The sequence below is a fragment of the Ursus arctos genome, unplaced genomic scaffold (assembly GCF_023065955.2).
Source record: "Ursus arctos isolate Adak ecotype North America unplaced genomic scaffold, UrsArc2.0 scaffold_1, whole genome shotgun sequence".
Classification (NCBI taxonomy): Eukaryota; Metazoa; Chordata; class Mammalia; order Carnivora; family Ursidae; genus Ursus; species Ursus arctos.
Genome location: NW_026622763.1, coordinates 105,846,940 through 105,871,486, shown reverse-complemented (window position 1 = coordinate 105,871,486; position 24,547 = coordinate 105,846,940). Strand labels below are relative to the sequence as shown.

At 54.3% G+C, this 24,547-nt stretch overlaps 1 long non-coding RNA gene across 3 annotated transcripts in view; it reads left to right on the top strand.

The window, feature by feature from the left end:
* The first annotated feature begins 3,548 nt into the window (after positions 1–3,548).
* Positions 3,549–24,547, top strand: part of LOC113250299 (uncharacterized) — a 30,624-nt gene continuing 9,625 nt past the window's right edge. The window contains exons 1-4 of one of the 3 annotated variants that reach the window (XR_006408506.3): positions 3,549–3,845; positions 14,497–14,712; positions 16,685–16,792; positions 22,655–22,743. This is a non-coding gene — a long non-coding RNA (uncharacterized LOC113250299). Of the gene's footprint in view, positions 3,846–14,496; positions 14,713–16,684; positions 16,793–17,361; positions 17,840–22,654; positions 22,744–24,547 lie in introns of those variants that run through there. The other 2 variants (XR_008957004.1, XR_008957005.1) reach the window with 2 other exon arrangements.

Sequence of the window (24,547 nt, the reverse complement as noted above, 5' to 3'; positions counted from 1 at the left end):
GAAAGTGGAGATCTGACAGCTCTGGGCCTGCTTTTCCCCACTGTGGGGGGGGGGGGGGCAGGTGAATGGAGTGGAACACAGCTGGATCATGTCCCCTCCAGGCTGCCACAGCCTTCCCTGCTCCCTACTGTGTCACACCTGGCCAACCTTACTTGGATTTCCTGTCTCCTTCCTGAAATTTGCGTTTAGGACAGTGGACTCATTAGAGTGCTTCTATTTATAATGAGCTCTCTATAACCTCCCCCCCCTTCAGGCCACATTCCTTAGGCCCCATTAATCCATGAAGCCCCTTTGTGACTTGCTATATACCCAGGTGCCACCTCTATTTGCTTAAAACTTTCAAATGATTTCTTTTAAAGTAAAGGCCTATTTTGTATGTTTCTTAAGCAGTAATCCCCGTAAAACCGAGAGTTTGCTGTACTCAGCAGGGTTTTTTCCTAACACAAAATGAAACATGGATCCTCTCTTGCACTCGGTGGCACAAGGGCTTCGTTCCCGGCAATGCTGATCGGATTATGTGAAGGCAGGTTGCCAGAAAGACTGACCCTACATCAGTCGCTCCCCAGCAGGGCTTCCCTGAATTACACTTTAGCCATCCCTGGCCATTTGTTTTCCCGTGGGCCTCGGTTGTCTTCCATGTGAATCTGAAACCCAGAGTACATGGCATGGCCTCTGAAGTCCTTCCTTCTCCAAGAACTGTCTGGTTCTTACCCTCCCCAAGTCCTGCTTCGTGAGTGTTTGGATTTCAGTACGTCTTCGGTTTGCTGAAGTTCATCCAGGTTCATCCAGAAGAACCCCAATCAGTTCAAACTGTAAGTCCCTCATCGGGGATGGGGTGTGTGGTGTGAGGTAGGGTCAGGCTGAGAGGTAGTCAGGGGCTAGGGCTAGGAGGGTTGGCTATGCCACACTAAGGATCTGTCAAGGTCGTTGATGGACTGTTAATGATTTCTCTCTCAGCCTAATAACTTGTAGAAATTGTCATGTTATTCCAACATAGCTGGAAATAGGGATAATAACATCGACAGCAAGAGCACCACCCACATTTACTGAGTGCTCACCATAAGCCCAGCGCACACATGATTTAATTTAACGGTCACAAGAACACTGTGAGGGAGCTACTACGACTTTGGCTACTTTACAGATGAGGAACGTGACCTTCAGAGAGGTTAAGTAACATGACTAATGCCCCACAGCTGGTAAACGATGGAGCCAGTGATCCGAGCCAGGTCCATTCGACACCCATGTCCACACTCTTGACTTGCTGCTCACAGGCATTTGATGCTGAGTCATTTCCTGTTCATTTGGTGAGTTAATCCCCGTCCCTTCCACCTTCACTTATAGGTCAAGCGGTCTTGTTGTTCTTGGATTTCTATCTGGTTTCTCCACCTTTGTGCTAATATGGCACCCTGAATTGGGCACAGTGTGTGAAAAGGCTATACAGATCAACTTGCCCAGTGTGGCCAATTCTGCCTCCCACAATGATACTGTGTGTTCTCCTTAACTAGGTGGGAACCAGAAGGGTCACACCAGCGGCCTCCACCCTCTAGAGGAATGAGTTCCTCTTTATTCTGGCCAACACCACAGAATACTCTGGAAAGAGGACAGGAGGCTGGTGGCCTGATGTTCCTCAGCCCTCGTCTTCTGTGGCTTAGTCATGCCCACTGAGTCCTAGAGCCCAGAGGGCCCATGCACGCTGTGGTCTCCACACCCAGCCAGGAGCAAGCAGGAAGCTGGGCAGGTCGCACTGCCCTCCAGCAGAGGCTGTCCTGGTTTACATACCCACCCGCGGTGAATGGGAGTCTGCTCGTGCTCACCACCACAGGGACCATCCTTAGAGGAAGTAGATGATGGGGCAGAGGCCACTGGGGCTGATGAAATAGTCACCCACTCCTCTCCATTCCTGAGCTTTTCTTGCAATCATGTTGGGGTCATAGGACTAGTTCTGGCCGATGAGCAGACGCATTCAGAAGTCACTGTACTTTCTCAAGCTCTCTCGCTTTCTCTCTTTTCTTCTGCCCGGCTGACTTTGGAGACCACAAATTGCAAATGATGGTAGCTAGACCTGCTGAGGACTGTGGCCTGGGTGAATGTGGTTGCTAATCTTTGAAGATGGCCCCAGTGAGCCACACTGCCTCGTGTCCACACCTGTTTTCGTCTGTTTGAGCTGTTGTAACAAAATACCCCAGTCTGGGTGGCTTATAAATGACAGACATTTATTTCTCACAGTTCTGGAGCCTGGAAAGTCCAATATCAAGGTGCTGACAGATTCGGTGTTTGATGAGAGCTTCCTGCTTCGTAGACAACGATCTTGTATGCATGTGTCCTCCCCCCTCCCCCCATGGTAGAACAGGTGAGGAAGCTCTCTGGGTCTCTGAGAGAAGGGCCCTGGACTCAAGCCAGAGGCAATGGTGAGGAAAAGAAAGAATGGTTTTGATCTTCGTACATTCATTCATCAGTCCATCCCTCTGTCTGTCATCCATCCACCCATCTACCCAGCTACTCATCTATCCACCCACCCATCCACTTACCCACCTATCCATCCATCCATCCATCCATCCATCCATCCATCCATCCATCCATCCACCCACCTTTCCACCTATCCATCCATCCATCCATCCATCCACCCGTCCATCCATCCAATTTTTGTTAGAGCTTGACATGGGCCAGGCCTGGGGATCATTTTAGGGTAAAACAGATATGGTCCTGCCCTTTGTTGCAAACACTTAGTGAATTCCCTCAAGTCCCGAAATGCTCAGATCTCATAATCAAGTTCTCTTCTACACATGAAGGTAACAGTGCAGCTTCTCCCCCAGCTCTTGTTCGGGGCCAAGCCCTGTAACTTGTGCTCTGTATCCACGCTGCTCTTCATGACCCAGCAGCAATAATGTGAGGTGGGAACCGTTCAGAGGTGAGGGGACCGGGGCTGCGAGGGGGGCTGGCATTCACACCAGAGGCCAATGGCCACCAAATCTCACTACCCCCGCCCACACTCCCCTGGGCCTTCCCCAGTTCTGGCCCTGCCTGACACACTCTGGACATCGGAATTTACCTTCTCACGCAGGCAACGCAGAGGTGATGCTGGGAAGTGGAGATGTGAGGGCGGTAATGGGCGTCCATCACTATCAGAGGAAGGGATGGCCATGGGTTAGCTTTATGACCAACGGACGTAGTTTCTATGGGAAAGTGCATGTCAAGCTCCAAATGACTGACTTGGGAACACAGTCCTGGAACTCGGCCTGTGCGTAAGCCAGGGACTGTCTGTAACAGTAAAGATTGTTTATTTTGAACGTGGACCTAACTGGACTTTCCTTTCCTCATTCTCTTTTGTTTTTATGCTGTGCAAAGACCCTGTTCTAGCGAATTGGCAAAAGCCACGCTGTCCCTAAGCGGAGTATACATTTTCGTAAATACCCCCTAGAGATTTATTTCTTCACTATGGAAAATGTAGTTCTGTTTTCCTAAGTGACGGGGTGTGTTTATGCAGGGACTCCGAGTGGGCTCCGGGCCTGGCCAGATGGTTCTGGCTGTGCTCTGTGTAACATGAGCCGCACAGCCCTAGGCCCTCCTCGAGCCGCGTGACTGCTGGGGGCGGGGTGTCTGGGCGGCTGTGCGGCTGCGTGACTGCGCGCATAGAGCCGTACCTACAGGACGCACGGTTCTGCGCCCTGGACACCTTTGGTGGCGTTTAGGGCGGGACAGGGCTTGCTGGAACTGCGGCTTGCCCCGCCCCGCCGAGTGTGAGTCATGCCTATTTTCAGCCGCATCACGCACCCAGGTGGGTGCTAACTGCTCTGTTTCCTTTGTCCAACGGCGAGACAAGCTGAGCACTGGGCATTTCCCAGCAGGTACTCAGGCACATAGGACTCCTAGCAAGGCTGGCAGGGGGAGGGGGGAGGAAACTGGCCATTTTGGGAACTGGTGACATGACGACAGTGACATTTGTTGAGTCCTTTATGGGCTCTGCAAGCCAATTGCCTGGAGCAGGGATGGCAAAGAGCAAGGCCCTTGCCTTCTTCATTTATTCTACCAGTGGCAGACATGACTAAGTGATCGTGATGCTCTCTCTTGCTGGGTTTGGCCAGCCTCCAAAAGGGGCCTCCATCGATTAGCAATGTCTGTCTTTGGGGGCGGGGCCGGGAAGCGGAGCCCTGCTATTTAACTCCTGGGTTGGAGGGTATTGGTTATAATTTAGTTATTTTATTTTTTTAATTTAATTTTTATTTTTTTAAAATTCTTTTTCTCTTTATTTTATTTATTTTTTAATAATATTTTTTTTATATTATGTTAGTCACCATACAGTACATCCCTGGTTTTTGATGTAAAGTTCGGTGATTCATTAGTTGCGCATAACACCCAGTGCACCATGCAATACGTGCCCTCCAGTTATTTTATAGAACTTTCTTGTATCTGCTTTATCGACAACAGCTTATCAGTATGTACAGAGCATCTTATTGGAGGTTCCAGCAGGCGGACCTCGAGTTGAGAATTTGGCTGCAAGTCGTTTATCTGGGGGGTGGTCCGGCAGGCAGGGCAGTGGGGTGGGGAGACAGGGTGTGTGACCGCCCTGGTTATCCACGGAGGCCCCAGGCCTCCTAGGGACCATGCAGGACGTTCGCGGAATTGCCCTCTCCAGAGGCAAGGAGGCGAGGACTTCCTTCTGGTGCTTCGGCACGTCATGGAGGGCTGCTCGTGGACCCCTGGCACCGGCTGGGGGCTGTGCACGCTCTTGTGTCCAGAGAGAGCCCCGAGGCCGGGAGTGGGGCCCTTCTGTGAAGTCAGGGCTGTGGGTGGGCACGGGGTCTGCTGGGGAGAAGTCTGATGGTGTCGTGGAAGAGAGCAGCAGGTGCGGCCGCCAGCTTCTCCGGCAGCCATCAGGCCTGCCTGTACCCGAGGGGAACAGTGAACCCGACGAGATAATGTCTGTGGGAAAACTTGTCCATGTCCGAGATCTCTGTGACCCTCTGTGTGGAGATGGCTCTTGACGGCTGCTTTCCTTCTGTGGGGTCCTATCTTCCGTGGAACTCCGGGAACTGCCCTTTCTGATCCCCCACTTTCCACCCAGCTGGGCGTGTGACCCGAGCAGGGCCCACCTGAGTCTTCCCTGGGCTTGATTTGTGGCGCTGGGAGACAGAGGACCTCTGCTCCCAGTGCAAGTGGTCACTGTCCCCAGGTGGCGTGTGGCTGGGAGGGGTGGGGAAGGGCCCTGATGACCTTTTTTGAGTCCTGGATCCGGTTGTCACCAAGACCAGTGCTATTCTTGAACTTCTCCACTTAGGTGGGTGGGGGGATTGTCTCTGCTTGAGTCCATTGGAACTGGGGTTTCTGTGACTGGGAAGCGATGTTGACCTGGCTGGGGTGTATTTTCTCAGAGCAGCACGGCCTGACCAGCATCAGGTGTCAGGATGGGAAAGGGTCTCGGGCGCCTGGGTGGCTTAGTAGGTGAAGCGTCTGCTTTTGGCTCGGGTCATGAACCCCGGGTCCTGGGATCGAGCCCCAGGGAGCCTGCTTCTCCCTCTGCCTGCTGATCCTCCTGCTTGTACTCTCTCTGTGTGTCAAATAAATAAAAATCTTAAAAAAAAAAAAAAAAAAAAGGATGGGGAAGGGTCTCCTGTCAGTTGGCTTCACCCTGGGTACAGTGGGGGAAACTTTGCAAGGTGTCTGCTGGGATCCTCTCTTCTACCCTAGCCCCCTAGTGGCCAGTATCCTCCAGCCTCTCCTTACCCTGGACCCCCCTCCCCCCAGGAGCCCCCTGTGGCTCCTTGCCCCACAGCGCCGGAGAGTGCTCAGGCTTCGCAGTCTCTGTCGTTCATTCTCAGCCCTCGAGGAGCTCCTTCTGGTGACTTCATAGGTGGCTTCTCTGAGAGGCGCTTCTGTAGCTCCTTAGTAAAATCTGGAATTCTCATCCATTCCCCAAATACCTGGGTTGGGGAGGACAGAGAATGAGCAGTCCAGACGTCAGAGGTCTGGGCTTGGGGGGCTGGGAGAAAGCCCTCTGATGCCTGGTCATTCAGCCTGAGAGCGCAGGTAACACCTGCTGTCTGTCAGGTAACCTGTTGCCGTTTCGTTTATCTCAAGATGTGCTCGGCGACCTTAGTCCACCGGGCTGTGTCTTTGAGGGCGGCAGACTGGGACAGATTTAGCCTGGGATGTCTCACCGTGCCTGTCCTGTTGGCACGAGGACCCTAGTGCCACAAGCAGGGTCCCCATCAGAAAGTTGAAAAGTTGGGGTGGGGTCTGGCTCCTCAAACCCCACAGATGAGCCTGTCCCTGGACGATATGCCCCGCCTCCACTGCTCCCCAGCCCCCCCACTTCTCGTAATCTGTAGTCTGCATGCCTCCTTCCTCCTATCAGAGAACATACTCCCCTGGCAGTCTCAGGCTCCAGCCCCTCTCCAGGACGTCCCTGGTCCTCCAGCCAACATGACTGTCCCTCCTCTCCCCCTGTCCCCATAGCATGTAGGTTCTGACCTCTCCAAGCCCTTGCCTAACTCCCGTGAGCTGCTGTCAGAGCTTTGCTCCGTGGCCTGGCTGCCTTTGGGGCCGGATTTCTTTGCCAGAGGCTGTAGACATCTCTGTTGCAGGGCACAGAGAACCCGCCGGTCACGTGGTGGGTAGTGGGCGCTCACTAGGTAGGGATTGAGCTGACCCTCTGCAGGGCCACCTCCCTCTCTCTGTGCAAGGCTGGTTTTCCTTTGTGGCCACAAGACGAGGCAGTTTGAAAAGGCTCAGCAGAGCAGCAAGGGGGCCAGGGCTGCTCAGGGGGAGATGGAACCTGCCCCCATCCAGCGGTTAATGAGCCAGGAAGGGGTGGGGGGTGGCGCCCTACGCTGCTCAGTCAGCCTCAGCGGACATGTTTCCCAGCTGTTGTTCATTTGCGTGGGGGACCCAACAGGAAATGGGTCTCAGCTGCGGTGGGAGGGGTCCTGAGTTAAAAGCGAGGGAGATGCGGCTGCTCCAGGGACAGATGCTGGGAGGGACTCTTTGTGGACCCAGTGATGTGGGCTTTGAAGAGAAGGGTCAGGATCCCTAGAACTTGACATCAGAGTGGGGTGCCTGAGCCTGGTCCCCCAGTACAAGGAAGTCAGGGACAGCCCCTCCATCTCTCCCCACGTGTCTTCGTCATCAGACTAGCAGTGGGTCCCGCGTGGCAAAGGAGTGAGGCTGTCGGGCACGCTTGCTGAGCCCCTGTGGCATTACGGGGGCGCATGTGTCCCGTGGTGGTGGGGCTGGGAGAAGCAATAGCTCTCGGGCTGCTAAGGGCTAAGACGAGGCCTAGAAGGGACGTGGTCTTTGCTCCGCAATCATGAGAACTAAGGTGCGTCCGTCGGATCGGCGGCGCTGAGCCGCGTGCGCCATACGCTCCACGCAGAACCCTGAACAGCTCGCGAGCTGAGTGCGGGTATGAACACAAACGCCCAACTGGTATCTGATGACGGTGCAAAACCAAGCCGATGGAGGAAGGCTGTCTTTTCAACGAACGGCCCTCGAGCAATTGGTTGTCTGTGGACAGAAAGTGAACCTTGACCCATCCTCGTACCTGTTACAGAATTTAACTCAAAGTGGATCCCACCCTGAAATGTGAAATATGAAACCACGAGACTTTAGGAAGAACAGGAAACGGTCTTTGGGACCTACGACTAGGTGAAGTGCTCTGAGGTTTGGCATCAGGCAGCATATCCCATAAAAGGAAAACTTGATGAATTGGACCTCATCAGAATGAAAACGTATGCTCTGTGAGAGACCCCATAAGAAGATGAAAAGACAGGCTGCAGAGAGGGAGAGAATGTCCGCGAAGACAGGCTGGTGGGAGGACTGGTCTTAGAACACAGCAGGTGCTCTCGTGGAGAGTGTCAGCAGAGCGGCGGCCCAAGACCCATGAGTGGGGCACTGGCCTGCCCAGTAGAACTTTCTGCAGCCACAGAAACATGGGTTGGCACTGTCTGGTATGGTGGCCACGGCCACATCCTCCCCACCCCAGCCACCAGGGGTGCACACCTGGCCCGGGATCTTGGCCTGATTGCCGAGCTCCCCTACCATGGCTCACCCCACGTGCCCAAGGACTTCTCAGGGACCCCAGGACAGTGAGCCGGACCCCGGGGGATCCTGGCTGCAGCCGTGGGCAGAGGGGAGGAACCAGGGCTTGCTGCTGGCCGGTCAGGTCCTCACCCGTGATGACGCAGAACTCGAAACCTCCTTGGGCCCGCTCGGTGGCCGGGGACATGCTTTTCCCCAACACCATGACACCTGCTTGAAGAAATGTTGTTAGCAGAAATGTGTTGACTCTACGTGGTTTGAAAGTGGCCTGAGTGTGTTCACTCTAGGATTTGAAAAGATAGACTTTATCCACTGGAGACCAGGACTCAGATGGTCACTGTCCCTTCATAGCATTAGAACAGGGCATAGCGTGACCCCTCGTGGGCCTGCTCTGGGCCTGTCTCGCCTCCCTGACTGTGTCCACGCCCTGGCTTGTTTCTGTCCCCCTCCCCCACAGACACAGCAGCCCCCCCCCCCCCCCCCCCCCGCCCCGGAACGGAGCCAGACTCTGCGCTCCCTCTGCCCTCGGGCCTCAAGTCTTCTCCTCTCACTCGGAGTAACGGCCAGGCCTTCAAGGGCCCCCGACATCCAGCTCCCCTTCTCAACCCCAGCTTCTGGAATTTTCCACATCATGACTCCAGTCAGGTCCCTGACTCCCCTCAGTCCCCACAGGAGCCAGCTTCCCTTTGCTCCGGCTAATGTCACAGGGGTTCACCTGTGGTTCCAGACATTGGTCTGGCTCCTCCTCTGGAGCAGAGGCTGCCCGAGGCCTGGGGTCTTGGCCTGTCCTGCCCTGTCTCCGGGGCACTGCAGAGCAGGATCCGACATGGACGAGGTCCTCCACACACGCGAGGAACGAGCGATCAAACCGGGCCCTGCGTGGGACACGACACGGCCCCTTGTGGCATCAGAACGTGGCAGGGCGGTGACCCTGGCTGGAGGGCTCTGAGGAGGACTATTCTGGGCCCGTGGCACCCGGGGTCATTTATGGAAGAAGGGGCAGCGGCAGAGCAATTGACGGAAACGTTGGGCTCGGCCCCGTTGAGACGCTGGGAGCCCGGGACGCCCCTCCTTCCGGCCTGACTTCTATGAACACGAGCAGGCGAGCCTGACTCCCTGCTCCCAGCGGGATGCGTTAGCAAGGCCCGGGCCAAACAGGAAACACTCGGGTTTCCTGAAAATGGTTTTTACAATCTTTGACAGAAGCGCTAACCTCCAGGAGCTGGATGTGGATGTTGGGAAACTGGAGGGAGACATCGAGATTCCCCGGAGACCCCCACTCGGGGTCTTTGTCCAGAATTCTGTATGTCAGGGCAGGACGCGTCGCTTGGCCGAGGTCGAAACAGGAGGATAGGACCAAACACAGGCTCTCCTGGAGGAGGGAGGAAGAGGGGGGAGGGGGAGAGAGAGACAGGCTTGGGTGTGGGAGGGCTGCCAGGAAGGTCAAGGCCTTGACCCCGCCCTGTCCTCCCACCCAGAACTCTGAGAGTCCAACAGATCAGACTTGCCCTCACCCTGTCATGGTGGGAAGGGAGATAACAAGGAACAGTTGGGTAAATACAACTTCCCACTCAAAGACGGGCCTCAGACATATCATGTTATTCCAAAAAGCATTTTTTTTTTGAGCACTAAGACAAATTTCCCCATCTTGGCATTCTGAAGGGGAGTTTTATTTTCCTTGTCTTCTGGGTGTTCTCTTCTAGCTGGTGAAAGTCTGCTCAGATCAGGGACAGAAGGATCACATGAGTGCCGCAACTTCCAGAGGCAGGGGTAGGGCCGGCGGCCTCTTCCTCCTCCTCGCTCCATCTGGGGCTGGGCCTGCGCTGGTCTCCCTGTCGCTGTCCCTCCCTGTCAGCTGTATCACCTGCCTGGACAGGTGGCCAGGGGACAGTGAGGCTCAGACACACAGGGAAAGCTAGACAGCTGGCGACCTCTGGGGGAGGAGAGAGTTGCCCCTTGAGAAGCTGGGGTGTAGGAGGGCATGGGACACCCTCCTGGTGCTGTGCCAGCCAGAGCTCCATGGGGCTGGGGGCTTTGTGTCGGCTTGCTGTCCTTCTTCCCACTGGGATGCTGGGAGGGCTGGGATCATCCCTGGTTTGTTCACCTCTGCGTCCTTCCTGCCAAGAACAGCTCAAGAGTCATCGTCAGACGCGTAAACAATGAACGTCCCAGCACCTCCAGTTCCGAAGCGAGTCTAGACTAAAGCAAGATGTGTGGCTTCAAGTCAAGTCCTGTGGAACCTCCAGGCGTGGGCTCGAATTCAGCAATGCCTAGCAGCTGGTGATTCCAGGCCTCTCTCTTGACCTTCCTGGCTCCCATTTCCATTGGGAAACCATGGGGTACAGGCCGTGATGGCTAAAACGTTGTTGGAGGTGGTCAGCAGGGCGGATGAATGAATGGGAGCACAGCCCGACCGGCCTGGGCAGATGTGGGTGTTGCTCAGCAGGGAAGACGCTCAGGCGTGTTAGCAGGTGCCCCTTTGTCACGCATCACTGTCCATCGCCCAGGGCCGCTGCCGAGGGACCTGGAACAGTGTCCTCGGAACGCCTAGGAAGCATCTGAAGCAGGAGGGAAAAGGACAGAGGGACAGAGACGCCTGTCGGGGGCCACTCAGGCAGGTGGGTCAGGCCCCGTCTGCTCTGCCTCCCACTTCGAAATCAAAAGCCACACAAGAAGGGGTGCCTGGCTGGCCTAGTCAGTAGACCCTGTGACTCTCGATCTCGGGGTTGTGAGTTCGAGCCCATGGTGAGTACAAAGATTACCTAAAATCCTAAAAAAAAAAAAAAAAAAAAAGGCGCCACACAAGTAATCAAAGTCATTCATTTCCAAGCATAACCTTGTTCTCCTTGCGGAGCGATCTGGACGTCCCCCCATGTCCTTTGCATGTCAAGGACTCTGTGTCCCTTCTGGAGTAATGAAGACACTGAAGTCTCATGAAAAAGCCTTTGAACTTTGCTAGAGTTACTAGCACGTGCAGTTGGGTTGTTCCCCCCTCGTTAAGGAATAAAGCCTCTTCGCAAAACCCATCATCTAAGCCTGTCTTAAAATTCAGCGCTTTTAGAGGCTGTTTCTGATTATGGTGGTTTCAGGTTTTTCTAATTATTCTGTTCCAAATGTTTATCTGTTGCCCTAGTGTGCAGAGGGCTCTGTTTACCTAACATTCTAAGGTAGAACAGCTGTATGCGGAGGTCCTGGGGCTGCTTGATACCGGACGCGATGAAGGGGCATTGATATCGAGCTTCCATCTACGGGACTTCTGTATCGTTAGCCAAAAATCAGGCTGCATGGCTTGATATCAAGTCTCTTTCTCCCCCTCCCCGATTAAGGAATGTTTTCCTTTGGGAAGCCTGACAGACGTATGAAAATAATACCACACACAGCTTGTGTCTCCCAAACCCTCTGCTGAAAAGAATTATGCGGAGAGCGTCCCCAGCACCATGGGTTATGATGGCTACACTCCTTGTGAGAATAAGGCAATTTTGCCTTTTAATACAAAGAAATGATATTTTGTGATAGCAATCAAGAAAAAAAATCTGAATCTTTATTATTCTAATTTGGGGAGTTAAACTTCCATGGTTTCAAAAATCTCTTGCAATATGATTATTTGTCAAGCCAAGACCTTCCTCCACGCAGTCTTCCCTTCCACAAATATTCAAGCACCTACCAGGTGTCTGGCCGTTGTCAAGGGCCAGGGGTTGCTGCAGCAGGCGAAGTCCCCGGCCTCGGGGAGCTGAGGTTCCCGTGGAGGCGAGCACAGACGAACAAGGAAGCCAGTTGCATCAAAAGGATACTTTCGGATGGTGATGCTCTCGGGCGGTGTGTGCACAGCTGGGACAGGCTCCCCCTTCGGGGGGTTCTCGCTCAGTAAGCTCACACTTCCCATGGCTGCTGCCCGGCACTGACTGAGCGCGTGGGGCTCTGACGCAGGCCGGATTCCGAGAGCTGTGGGACCCCCTCCTCCACTTGGGCACAAGGACTTCCTGCCAACCTGGCTGAAACTCTTGGTGCTGCGCTGGGGTCTAAAGCTCTTCCTTCCCTTCTCCTCTCATCGGGTCAGGCCAGCCTCCCTGTCTGCAGGCTCACCCCACGTCTTCCTGCCCCTCTCTCTGTGTCCTGCTCCGGTGTCCCCCAAGGACACTCCTGCACATCTAATCTCTTCTTGGCCTCAGCTTCATGACAGGACTGTTATGAGCCAACAGAGCCTGTTAGAATTAAGTTTGAATATTGAAAAACGGTCTTGTGGCAGGGGCATAAAAATGACCCTTGACTGGAGGACATCTGACTCCTGTCCATTTCCAAAGCTCACTAACAGAGGTTGCTCGGTGCTGCTTATGGTCTCATACGACTGTCGAACTGACACCTTGGCAGAAGTGAGTTCCTCCTCCCTCCTTCCCTCCTTCCCTCCCTCCTTCCTTCCTTCCCTCCCTTCTTCCCTCCCTCCCTCTGTCCCCACTCCCTCCTTCCTTCCTTCCCTCCCTCCTTCCTTTCCTCCCTCCCTCTGTCTCTTCTTCCTTCCCTCTTGTTCTTTCTTCCTCGCCCCATCCTCCCCCATCAGCGGAGAACGCTATGCCCGCAGAGCTCATCTCACTGTGACCCGTATTTTGCTTCCACCAGGTGTCTCCTCTGTGGGGTCATCAGGCCCCCACCCGTGCCCCTGAATACCTTTGCCCCACTTGGGCTTTGAACACTGTAACAACCAAGCCCGAAGGAACATCTGTGGAAATCTTAATTGGAGAATCAGGACTGGGTGTTGCTCAATATGTGGAAAAAATGCATTTTTTCCAAAGAAACATAATCCACACGGTGGTCAGTCCATCAGCATCGCTGAGGCCCCGGCAAGGGCAGGTGCTGGGGAGCCCCACTTAGGATCCGCCCATCCTGACCCCAAGCCCTTCCCAGCTGTTGGTCACCCCATAGAGACATTAGGCTCCGCCTGCTTCCAAGCCCTTGGCTGTGTGAGGCTCCCCCATTTTGCAACCCCAGGGTAGGGGTGGCGACGGTCCAGGTGCGAGGCAGGGTCAGAATCAGCCAGAGGCCTGGGGCGCAGGGAGCTGCCGGGCAGGCAGGGGGCCAGCAGGAGCTGCAGCCGCCAGGGGGACCAGGGCACAACCCTGCCTGGTGCCCACCGTGCCGCACCTGGGGTCCCCCTGGCCCAGCGAGTTCATGGGGCTCTCATAGACCTGTCTGCTGCTCACTAGATTTCTCCTTCATTCCTGTGCTGCAAGTCCTGGGAGAGGCCCCCGATGGGGCGCCCATAGCTCTCGTTTCCGCTGAGTGCCTGTGGGTCCAGCTTCAGCTGTTCATGCTACTGACGCCCCTCCCTGGAGGCCCCTCCATAGACGCATGTCATCCCAGGGGAGGCCCAGCCGCCGCGTGCAGGGGTCTGGGTCTCCTGGGGCTGAGAAATCCTTGCCTCGCTGGGGCTCCAGAAATTGCTGGTCCCGACACAAGCCAGAAGGGTTCTGTGAATTCCTTTCATCTTGAATATGTTCATTATGGAACGGGTGGCGCCATTCAAATGTTCACTTAAGCCACATTCCGTGTGATGGAAAGAATTGTATGCTGTATAATCGTGCATAGAATTACATGCAAACCGGGGATTTAGACGAGTGGCAGGATGCAGCCTCTTCCACTGCTGGTCTAATGAAGTAAACTGTACATGCGGGACTCCTATCTCTGCCGGGACCCTGGGGCCCACGGTGGGAGGGAGGCGTGGGACGGAGACGACAGCAAGTGTCCCCAGCCCTTTGGTATGCTCTCCCAGGCCCTGCCTCTGGGTGGGTATTGAGGCCTTCACTGGGCACTTCCCCCTCTGCCGCTGGGACAGCCCTCCCCTGTGGACACTGGCCATTTCTGGCCTCATTGGCCGTCTCTGGCCGGAGGCCTGCAGGAATCAAAGTGGTACGAGCTCCGGCATCCCCGAGGCGCCCTGGCCAAGCCGCGTCTCTGGGACAACTGGGACAATGCTGGCTTTAGTCGACGCTTTGTGAGTGAATGATCTGGTGAGCGTGGGGTGTGGTGGCCGGGCGGAGGCAAGCCCCAAGGTGGGGGGCTGCGCAGAGGAAGGGGTGCACGGAGAGGATGTGGGGCAGGAGCCCCCCCGCATGGATCGGCAGGGGGAACCAGGCTGAAGTGTATGTTAGGGGCATTTTCAGGAGTTGTGCTCTCTCCCGAGCCATCCTGAGACGCACAGCAGTGGACGTCTCTGCTGCTTCTGCTAACATCTTGGCCGGTGGAGCATGTCTTTGGATAGGACTGCATGTGGGACAGGGTACACCAGGCCCCCGATCCCACTTCCGAGTCAGAAGGAGGATGGCCAGCTGCGGGGCAGTGCTCAGGGTGAAGCCAAGAGCAGGGTCAGGGCCGTGGGGGGTGGGGGAAGCGGCCAAAGAGAAAGCTCTTAAGTTTCACCGTTGCAGTTTGAGAAACACAGATCTTATGGCTTGTTTATTTCCAAAACAGGATTTGAGATGATCTTACAAACTCACAGAAAGAAAGAGAATGGGAGGGGATCCTTCACAGGATGAGCGATTTCGACACCTTCGGACGGATGGGGGGGTCCTCGTGGGGACCCTCGCAGAGGGGCACACCGAGGAGAGCGTGCTAGCCCCGCGGAGCCTGGAGACGCCCAGGACTCAGGGTGCCCCACGTGGGGTGGCTGTGGACCTGAAACAGGGGGTAAGTGAGGATGTACCACCTCACCCCCTCATCCCCAGAGCATCTGCCATTTAAGCATCGCTCCCCTTCTGCACCCCTCCACCTCCCCTACAAACTCAACCACCCGACGCACCCACCGCTCTCCCACTGACGGACCAAGGATTCTATTGCTCAAGAATGTAATGAGTTATTTTGGGAGGCCTGGCGTTGGCATGGCCTCTGCTGGGTATCTCAGGGCCAAGCCCTCGCAGTTTGACTTTCACTGCCCCCTCCCCTGCCCCCACCCCTGGACCCTGTTCCTGAGGTCCCAAGTTACGGTGAGCCCTGGCATCACCCAGAGAGAGGCCCAGCAGCCGCCAGCCTCTTCCCCAAGCCGCGTCGTGGCCCTGTCGTGGCCCTGCTCCCGTGAACAAACACACAGCCGGGAACTGCCAGACCTGGAAGGCGAGGGGGCCACCTGAGAGACAAGAGCAAGGCAGAACACTCGGGACACAAAACATGCAGAAGAAAAGAGCATTCAGAGAGGGACTCGACAGCGGGGGAGGGGGGTGCCCCTCTGCTCTCCCTCCAGAAACTCCCCCGCTGAAGTCAGCTCTGCCCAGCCTGCGGGCAGAGGCCAGTGATGGGCAACAGCGGGGGCACGAGGCTCACCCTTTCGGTGCCCATGTGGGACTCCGCTCAGGATGGCCTCCGCACCAGCGCTCTGATGGCCCGGCCGAGCTGTGCTCAGGACCACATGGCCCACTTGGGCTTCCGCTCCCGGGTCCCTCTTTCCCTCTCCTTCCACAGGAGCCAGACGTGCGTCGTGCAACAGTCTGAAGGCTCTTCTCCCTTCCCGTCCCCTCCCCCTTGTGTTTTTCACGGCTGCGATGCCCCATAAATCTCTTGCCCGTCTCTTTGCCTCTGCTTGTGGAGCTTGGAGAATTAGGTGTAGGGGCCAGATGACTCACAACCTGGTTGCCGAGGGGGGTCTCATCCCACGTGGTATGTGGGCTGAGGACAGTGCCTCGCACAAGACGCCAGCCCAGATGCCAACAATTTTAATGGTGGGTGACTTGGGAGAGTGTCGCAGTGAAGGGGACGCCCTGACAAGCGTGTCCAGTCCCCTGAAAGCAGGGAGGCAGCGGTGTGCACGAGGACGGCAGAGATGGCTGCTTGTTGCCGCCTTGCACTTGGTACTGCCTTGGGGGTGATATGTGTGGCAGTGGGGCGAGTCCTGAGCTGGACTCCTGCAATGAGGATTATGATCATAATGGGAAGACCGAGTGGAAAGCCTGGGAAGTCCCCTCACCCCCCTTCGGCCAAGGTAGTGAATCGAGGGGCGCCTGGGTGGCGCAGTCGTTAAGCGTCTGCCTTCGGCTCAGGGCGTGATCCCAGCGTTCTGGGATCGAGCCCCACATCAGGCTCCTCCGCTGGGAGCCTGCTTCTCCCTCTCCCACTCCCCCTGCTTGTGTTCCCTCTCTCGCTGGCTGTCTCTATCTCTGTTGAATGAATAAATAAAATCTTTAAAATAAAAAAAGGTAGTGAATCGAAAACAATGTCACTTTCTGGACGCTGGGTGGGTTGGCATGATCCGCACTGCCTTTGAAGATTGTAAGAATGTGACCTCGAAGAGAGTTGGTGGTCCATCTCCCATCACTGTTTATCACCCACCAAGTCATGAAGCTGGGTGTGCCTGGGGGCGGTCCATTCCTCTACGGAAATGGTACTCCTGGGACGGAGCCAGGGCAGGACCAGGGGCGGGAGTGAGCTTCGAGCAGGTGGCCCAGACCCCCCCCCCCCCGCCGTTACCTGCCACAGCTGGCCTCTTCGGCCCTGTGGGGGCTGTGATAGGACCTGCTCAAGGAGGAGGAAGAAGCCCGAGCTTTACAGGCCCAGCTTGGAATCTGGAGGCCAGCTGGGAACGCTCGCCCGCTTGGATTTTAACCGTCACGGCTTTGCTGCCAACCCCTGTCATTCACTCCTAACTCGGCTCTTCATGTCTGCTTTGCAGATGATCCAACTGACACAGTGAAAGAAAAAGACCAACCCAGCAAGATGAAAAGAAAAAGAAAACAGATATAAAACCGCAAACCCAAACCCAGCTTCTTTAGTGTCTTCGGTGAGTTAAAGATGACATACGCACCCATGAAACATGAACGCAGGGCTATGAGAACAGAACAGTCACAGCGAGAGCGTGCTGTGGGTCAAAAGTAGAGGAGGAACCTCAGTACAAGGCCTAGAAGTAGAGGGAATCTTCTGAAAAATAGTCCAGAAGACAAGCAGAGGCAGTGAAGAGAAGGGCCCCAGGATCCACGTCGGAGCTCCCCTGTGAGAGTAGCCACGGCTTCGGAAACTGCTGCTGGGGACAGCCCCCCTCTCCCTGAGGCCTCGCTGACAGGGTTTCCTGGCAGGTGCCTTGAGAAGGTTCCTGCTGGGAGGGTGGGGGGCTGCCTGCAGGGCGCACAGGTCCTGCCTGGTCCTGGGGTCAGCAGGCTGCATGGCTCCGTGTCATCAGGACTGGGGGGCCAGGGGGCCACAGTCCAGAGCTGCTCCTTTATAATGTCCCCCTTGAGGCAGGACTCCAAGCTGGGCCTGCACCACAGCACAGGTCACGTGGTGGACCCCCCAGCCCACGTGCCCTGGCCTCATCTCCTCCTTGTTGGTTCTGTTTGTCTTCCCTGCCCCAAGAGGCCAGCAAGGGAGAACAGGACAAAGGGAAGGAAGGCATCGCCAAGCAGAAAAAGGGCGGGAAGAAGCCCCAGCAAGAACTCGAGTACCAGGCTGGCCACGGGCTCCGCAGCAGCAATCCCGGGGGCGGCTGGCAGCCCGGGGGCAGCGCTTCCAGGATCCGAGGGAAAGTGGTTTTCGAGCCAGTGTCCACACCCAGCTCAGATGCTGCTCTGGGACCAGGCAGTGACAGGGGCCCTTCCGTCCCGCTCAGGCCTCAGGGAGTTCACCTGCACGCCTTTCCCCAGGGAATCCCCTGGAGGACAGACCCCTGAAGAAGGAGAGGCTGGGGAAGGAGGCTGGCCTGCCTTCTTGGGGAGAGCCGGGCACCCCACCAGCCCAGGATGGTGGCGGCCAGCTGTCCTCAGGCGGCGGCCAGGCCCCCCAGGAGGCCTCGGGGAGGGAGGCCAGGGCGGAGGAGGGACGGGCGGGATGTGGGGTGTCTCAGAGACGTGGGGGAGCAACATGTGGGGTGTGGAAAGGACCCGCGTGCAGAGAGTGAGTGTCCTTTCACTGGGACTGCGGGCCTTCTGGGGGGAGAAGCGCGGAGGGAAGCTATTTACGTGGGGCAGGCACGCACGTTTAACGTTCGGATTCGATTTCGGGGCAATTAGCTCAACGGGAAAGCATGTCAATGTTATCATTTAGTGTAATCATAAAATACGTGGGCTGATGCCTCACGCAGGGCAGGGGTGCGGTGCAGGGAGGGGCAGAGCAAAGACGGGCAGGCAGTACCCACTCACAAAATGGGGTCCGGGAGTCACCCCAAGGGTCGGTGGCTGCAGTCAGGCCCCTCAGTCTGTTCACTCGAGTCCCTCAATTCTGATGTCTCCGTCTGCTGCTTCTTTCTTCATTCCCGCCCCCTTCAGGACTTCGGGGCTGACTGGCCCTTTTGTGGGCTCATCTTTGTGCCTTTGCTGCAAATTCCTTGTATTTTTGTTCTCTCTTCTTGGCAATTTCCTCAATTTTGTTTCTTTTCTTTTTTTTAAGATTTTATTTATTTATTTGAGAGACAGAGAGAGAGAGAGGGTGAGCATGAGTGGGGGGAGGGGCAGCAACAGAGGGAGAAGTGGACTCCCTGCTGAGCAGAGAGCCCCAGGTGGGGCTCGATCCGGGGACCCTGACATCATGACCTGAGCCGAACGCAGACCCTTAACCAACTGAGCCACCCAGACCGCCCTCAACTTTGTTTCTATCACTCTCGTGGTTTGGTTCTCATCCTATTTTTAACTATCGAGGGATCAATATTACTCTGATAAAAAAAAAAAAAACGTTTTTGAGTAGTATGCTTGTTTTAAGAACCCATTATTTTACCTTGTTCTCTGAGAGTTTATGTAGATTCTCTGAAGGTTTGTTCTGTCGCTTTCTTGTTTCCCTTTTTCCCTACTCGTGTTGATTCTCTGTGGTCTTTGACCTCTGTGTCAGGCACGTGTATAGACTTGTATATATCCGGATAGATAGTATAGACTCCGGATGCTGACGGAAGGTCCCGTGTAGGGTGACCTGGAGGCCAGCCGTTTGTTCGTTAGGGACCCCTGCTGTCAGTCTCCACAGCTGACCGTCTACACCCCAAGTGACCTCGCATCCTCACTGGGAAGGGGCCTGTGAGACCCCTCCTAAGGGCAGCTCCCTCGGGCACTTTCCTGGGGCTTCTATAACAAATCGCCACAAAGTTGGGGGCCTAAAACAACAGAAATTTATTTTCTCACAGTTCCGGAGGCTGGAAGTCTGAAATGAAGGTGTCAGCCGGGCTGTGCTCCTTCCAGAGGCTCTCGGGGAGGGTTCTCCTTTGCCCCTTGCGGCTCCTGGGGCTCCAGTCTTGGGTGGCCCTTGGTTTGTGGCCGCATCAGGCCCTTCTCCGTGTCCATGTTCTTCTCCTCTCCGTGGCTTCTCTCTTGTTCATTGCATAGGGCCCACCAGGTAATCCAAAGTGTACTCATCTCAAAATCCTTAATTATATCTGCAAAGACCTTTTCCCAAATAAAGTCATGTTCTGAGTTTCTGGGGTTTAGGATATGGACATATCATTTGGGGGACCACCATTCAGCCCACAACGCTCCCTAAACTCCCCACACGCTCCTTTTCCAACGTCAATCCCTGTAGAGTGAGTTCTCTGCGGAGACTTGTAGGAAAAGACAAGGGGATGCAGCCACCTCTTGGGTCTCCAGGGAGCCATTCTGCTCTGTGACATTCAACGGAAGGATAATAAACTAGATGAAGTGAATTTTTATTCACTTAGCAGATGCTTATATTCTGCGTGGCACAGAAGGAGTCCAGTGGCAGACTGGCTTCTCCTGGGTGGACGAGGGCCCCTTTGGGTGATGCTGGTGCCTGAGTCCTTCTCCAGGCTTGCATACCCTTGGCTGGACCTTGACATTGGCCTTGCTTCCCCCCTGCGCTGGCCTTCCTCTGGGTTGACTAGTTGTCTGGCCATCGAGCGCTGCCTTGATACTCTCTTGCAATACTCCTTAACACCCAGACCCCCCGATGAAGCGCAAGTTCATTGCCCTTCCAAGGCGGGCCTTTCAACAGAGTAGAGCCTATTCCAGAGAAGGGGCCAGCATGATAATTTTAGGCAATGTATGGTGAGTCAGAAAGGGTCATTTTGGGGAGGTAAGGACTCCTTATAGTAATAAAAGCACACATGGACCCTTAAAAGGAGTGGTAAAAATAAAAGAGCAGAAACTGGATAAAGAAAAAGAGTGGGAGAGAGTGTACCAGAAACACTGCTCTATTCCTCAGAAGTGCTGACATTTTCTGTTTGGAGCCTGTTGCCTAGCGAAATTCCACAACTGGGGCGTCATTCCCGCTGGATCCAGGGTTGTCCAGAAACCTCAGGAGACCAACGGCTTCTACTATTTTAATATGTGGGTCAATGGAAAACAGTTGGAAATCTGGTAGTTGGTTAAAATTTCACTGGCCAGACCCCTGTTTGAATAGACACATTTATAATTCAGTTAATGCTCTAATACATTACACCACGAGGCAGTTAGAACATTTAAGTCAGGCTTTTGGGGGGTGGGAGGAGCGCAGCGGGAAGGGAGCTGAACGCTGGGGGCCACCCCTCCCCCCTGGTGAGGAGCCAGGTCCTGCTGTGCTGTATCGTGGGGGCTGGACCATCTGCAGAGCAGACGAAGGCCGGACGCCCGCAGGACGTGTTTTGTTCCAAGGAATATTTGCTCCCACATTTGAAAATGCGATGTCCCACAAAAAGTGAGGGTTGCAGCTTCTCTTGAAATGCTGGACGTTCAGGCCACTGTGGGCTGACATCTCTGCGGGACAGTGGGGGTTCTCTTTAGTGGTTCCCACCATGAATTAATTACAGGGAGCTGGAGAAACTGGGGGTGGGGGAGGGCTCCCAAGAGGGGTGGAGTCCAAGAGAGGGAAGCCAGCATCTAGGAGACCCAAACTTGTCTCTGGGAGGTATATCCATGCATCCCTACACACACACACACACACACACACACACACACACACACACACACACCTGTCTGTCTGTCTGTCTGACAGGTGTAATTGGTATGGTCCAGTCTGGGAGCCTGGGCTCAGATGTATGGACCCCCTTAGAGGTGAGAAGAGTAGAAGGTGACCTCCTGAACCCTTGTGGCATGCCAGATGGAGCCCATGGGGAAGGAAGGACATGGCCAGCCCCGAGCACCTGGGCCTCGGCCTGAAATCCTTCAGGGTTCCAGAACTCTACGGGTACCTCGATCAGCACTTCTGGGCAGGAAATATCCCAGGGAAGATTGTATGTAACTGGTTTTGAGAACCTACATACTCTATTTAATTAAATGATACACTGGTTAATATAATATAATGTAGGGATGCCTGGGTGGCTCAGTTGGTTGAACATCTGCCTTCAGCTTGATTCATGATCCCAGGGGCCTGGGGTCGAGCCCCGCATCGGGCTCCCTGCTCAGCGGGGAGCCTGCTTCTCCCGCTCCCTCTGCTTCTGCCTCTTCCTTTGCTGCTCCTCCTGCTTGAGCTCTCTCTCGCTCTCTCAAGTAAATAAACAAAATCTTTAAAAAATATATAATATAACATAATATAATAAATTTATATATATTTATTTAACATTTTAATTTATATATTAAATATAATAAACATATATTCTCTATTTGTATATTTATACATATTATATTTAAAATATATAATATTACTTATATGTTATTATATATGATATATATAATCTTTTAGAATTTATATATTGAGATTTCCTAAAGGCATTGAGATTCTTTACCACACATACACATAACCCTTTATTTGTTTTTTTATTTTATTTTATCTTATTTTATTTTATTTTTTTGAGAGAGGGAGCTAGAGCAGGAGAGGATGAGCAGGGGGAGGGGCAGAGGGAGAGAGAATCTCAAGCCCTCTCCCTGCTGCGCCTGGAGCCCAATGCAGGGATCCATCCCACGAACCCGAGATCATGACCTGAGCTGAAACCGACTGACCCACCCAGGCGCCCCCACATAACACTTTATAAAAGGTAATTGGAATAAGAGAAAAGGAGAGATCAGCTGGGAGAATGGGCTGCAAGATCGAGATCAAGAGAAGTAAAATTTCTTTGAAAATTAATTATGTGAAGAACTGATCACGTGGCTTCTGTCGTGTTGATCCATAGAACATGGTCTTCGAGATGGCTTTTTGTAGCTGCGCCCGAGACGCTGGATGCAGGGTGAAGAAGGCACTTCATGGGCTGGGCGGCTGGGGTCCCCGGAGGCGCTCTCTGCCGACCGGTAATGACAGACACGGCCACAGGCTGCATCAGCCCCAGGGAGCCTCTGCCGTCCTGTGCTCTTGAGGCCTGAAGGACCAGGAGAGGGGATAGCTTATCACAGCATTGTAAACTCCTTTGATCAGTTTGGGATAGTGCAAGTGATTTTTAAAAACCCATGCATGTCAAGGTGCCTGGATGGCTCAGGAGGTTAAGCGTCTGCCTTCAGCTCAGGTCATGATCTTGGGGTCCTGGGATCAAGTCCCACATTGGGCTCCCTGCTCAGAGGGGAGCCTACTTCTCCCTCTGCCCCTTCCCCTGCTTGTGCTCTCTCTCTCTGTCAAATAAATAAATAAAATCTTTAAAAAAACCACCTGCTGCCTCGCCGTGTCTTCGGTGTCTCTTCGAGCGTCCCCACGTGCCTCTCCAGCACACAGCCGCTGCAGGGTGGTGAGGAGGCTGCTCAGGGCTGGAGAGGTCAGACGAGGGGAGGGCGCGGTGGGGACCCACTGGCATGGTCACAGTTACTGTTTACAGCACCTAGGCTGTTGCAACCAGTGGAAAAAGAACTTCACCGTTGCTTGTAAACCATGAATCAGTGGCCACCCTTGCTAACAGCTTCCTCGGTGAGTATCCCGTTACCGAGCCCCTGGAGGGAGGAGGGAGGAGGGAGGGCTGAGGTGGCAGTGCAGCGGGCGTGCCTGTGCCAGTTGCTATGAATGGCTGCCTGGCAGTCTGTCTGCTCCTCCCAGGATGCCTCATCAGCCCCAGCTCAGGGCTTAGCCCCTCCAGGGCTGTGGCTGCGGTGGGCGGGTGGGAGGTGAGCTGGCTCTCCTTGCTTGCTTCCACCCTTACTCACCGCCATGTCATCTTCCGGGAGCGTCCCCACCCACCTGCCAATGTCTCCGAGACCTGGGGCTGCCCACCTTCCTCCCTGCTCTCTCCCACCTCCATCCGTGCCCCCTGCAAAGGGTGCCTGGCGCTGCCTTCTCCAGGTGCTTGTCCTCCCCTCCTCTCAGTCATGTCTGTCTGCAGCGTTCTGGGTCCCACGTGCAGGGCATAGAAGCGACAGCACAGAACGCTGAGCACAAGCCCACCAGGGGGCGCTGTGGCAGGAGGGGTCGCTCTGTCCCGTGCCAGGATGGCGGTAGGAGGAGGATAGTTAAAGGTGATCTGGCAGAGAAGAAGGGAAAGGTGAAGAGAACACTTCTAGGCAGAGAGAACAGGAAGAGGGGCTATGAGACGCCAAGGCTCTTCACCTGTCACCCCGCTAGACCATCCTGTAGCCTTCAGAGCTCTTTCACTTCCTCCTCTCAACCAGCCTCCGCAACAACCTTGTGAGACCAGAAAGATGGGCAAATTATTCTCATTTTACCCCAGAGAATGGAACTCAGGTGGAGTAACTGGTTCAGAGCCCCATGGTCAGTGAGTGGAGAGCTGTGTCTAGGATCCAACTTCTGTTCCATCCTCTTGTTCTTGCTGTGCCCCGCACTTCTTGTCTGCTGGGTCGATAGGGGTTCTCTATTATTCCGTCCCACCCCACTCTACCCTGTTCTCCTCCTCCTCCCCAGCTCCTGCCTCCCCACCCCTGCTCTAAGCAACCACTAATCTTTTTGTTTCTACAGATTCGCCTCTTCAGACTATATGTATAGATGGAATCGTACAATACCTGGTCTTTTGTGACTGGCTTCTTTCTCTCAGCACTGTGTTTTCCAGCTCCATCTGTGTGGTAGTGTGTATCCATCCCTCGTTCCTTTTCAGTGTTGAATACTACTCCATTATAGGGCTAGACGGCATTTCAGCATCTACTCATAAGTTGGACTGTTTTTACTTTGGGGATATTACGAATGATGTTACTATGAACATTTTGTGCAGGTTTTTGCGTGGATGTGTGTTTTCGTTTCTCTTGGATATAAAACTAGGAGTGGAATTGCTGGCTCATAGGGGAACTCTATGTTTAGCCCATGGAGGAGCTGCCAGACTGTCTTGCGAGCACTCAGCAAAGCAGTGTTTTCACATTCCCGCCAGTAGTGAGCGTATGAGCATTTCACCTTCTCCATGTTCTCACTGGGGAATGTCTAACCATCCTGACAGTGATGAAGCAGCATCTTGCTGTGGCTTTAATTTGCATTTCCCTGATGGCCGGTGATGCTGGTTCTTTTCATGCGCTTACTAACCATCTGTGTATGGTCTTTGGAAAAATGCCTATTCAGATGCTTTGCCCATTTCTTAAAAATTGGGTTTTCTTGTTATGATTGAATCATAGGGGGTCTTTATATGTTCTAGATGCAAATCCCTAATCAGATATATGATTTGTAAATGTTTTCTCCCATTCTGTGGGATGTTTTTCCACTTGAAGGTGTCTTTAAAGCACAATAACTTTTTTTTAAGGCTTTATTTTTAAGTAATCACTATGCCCAGCATGGGGCT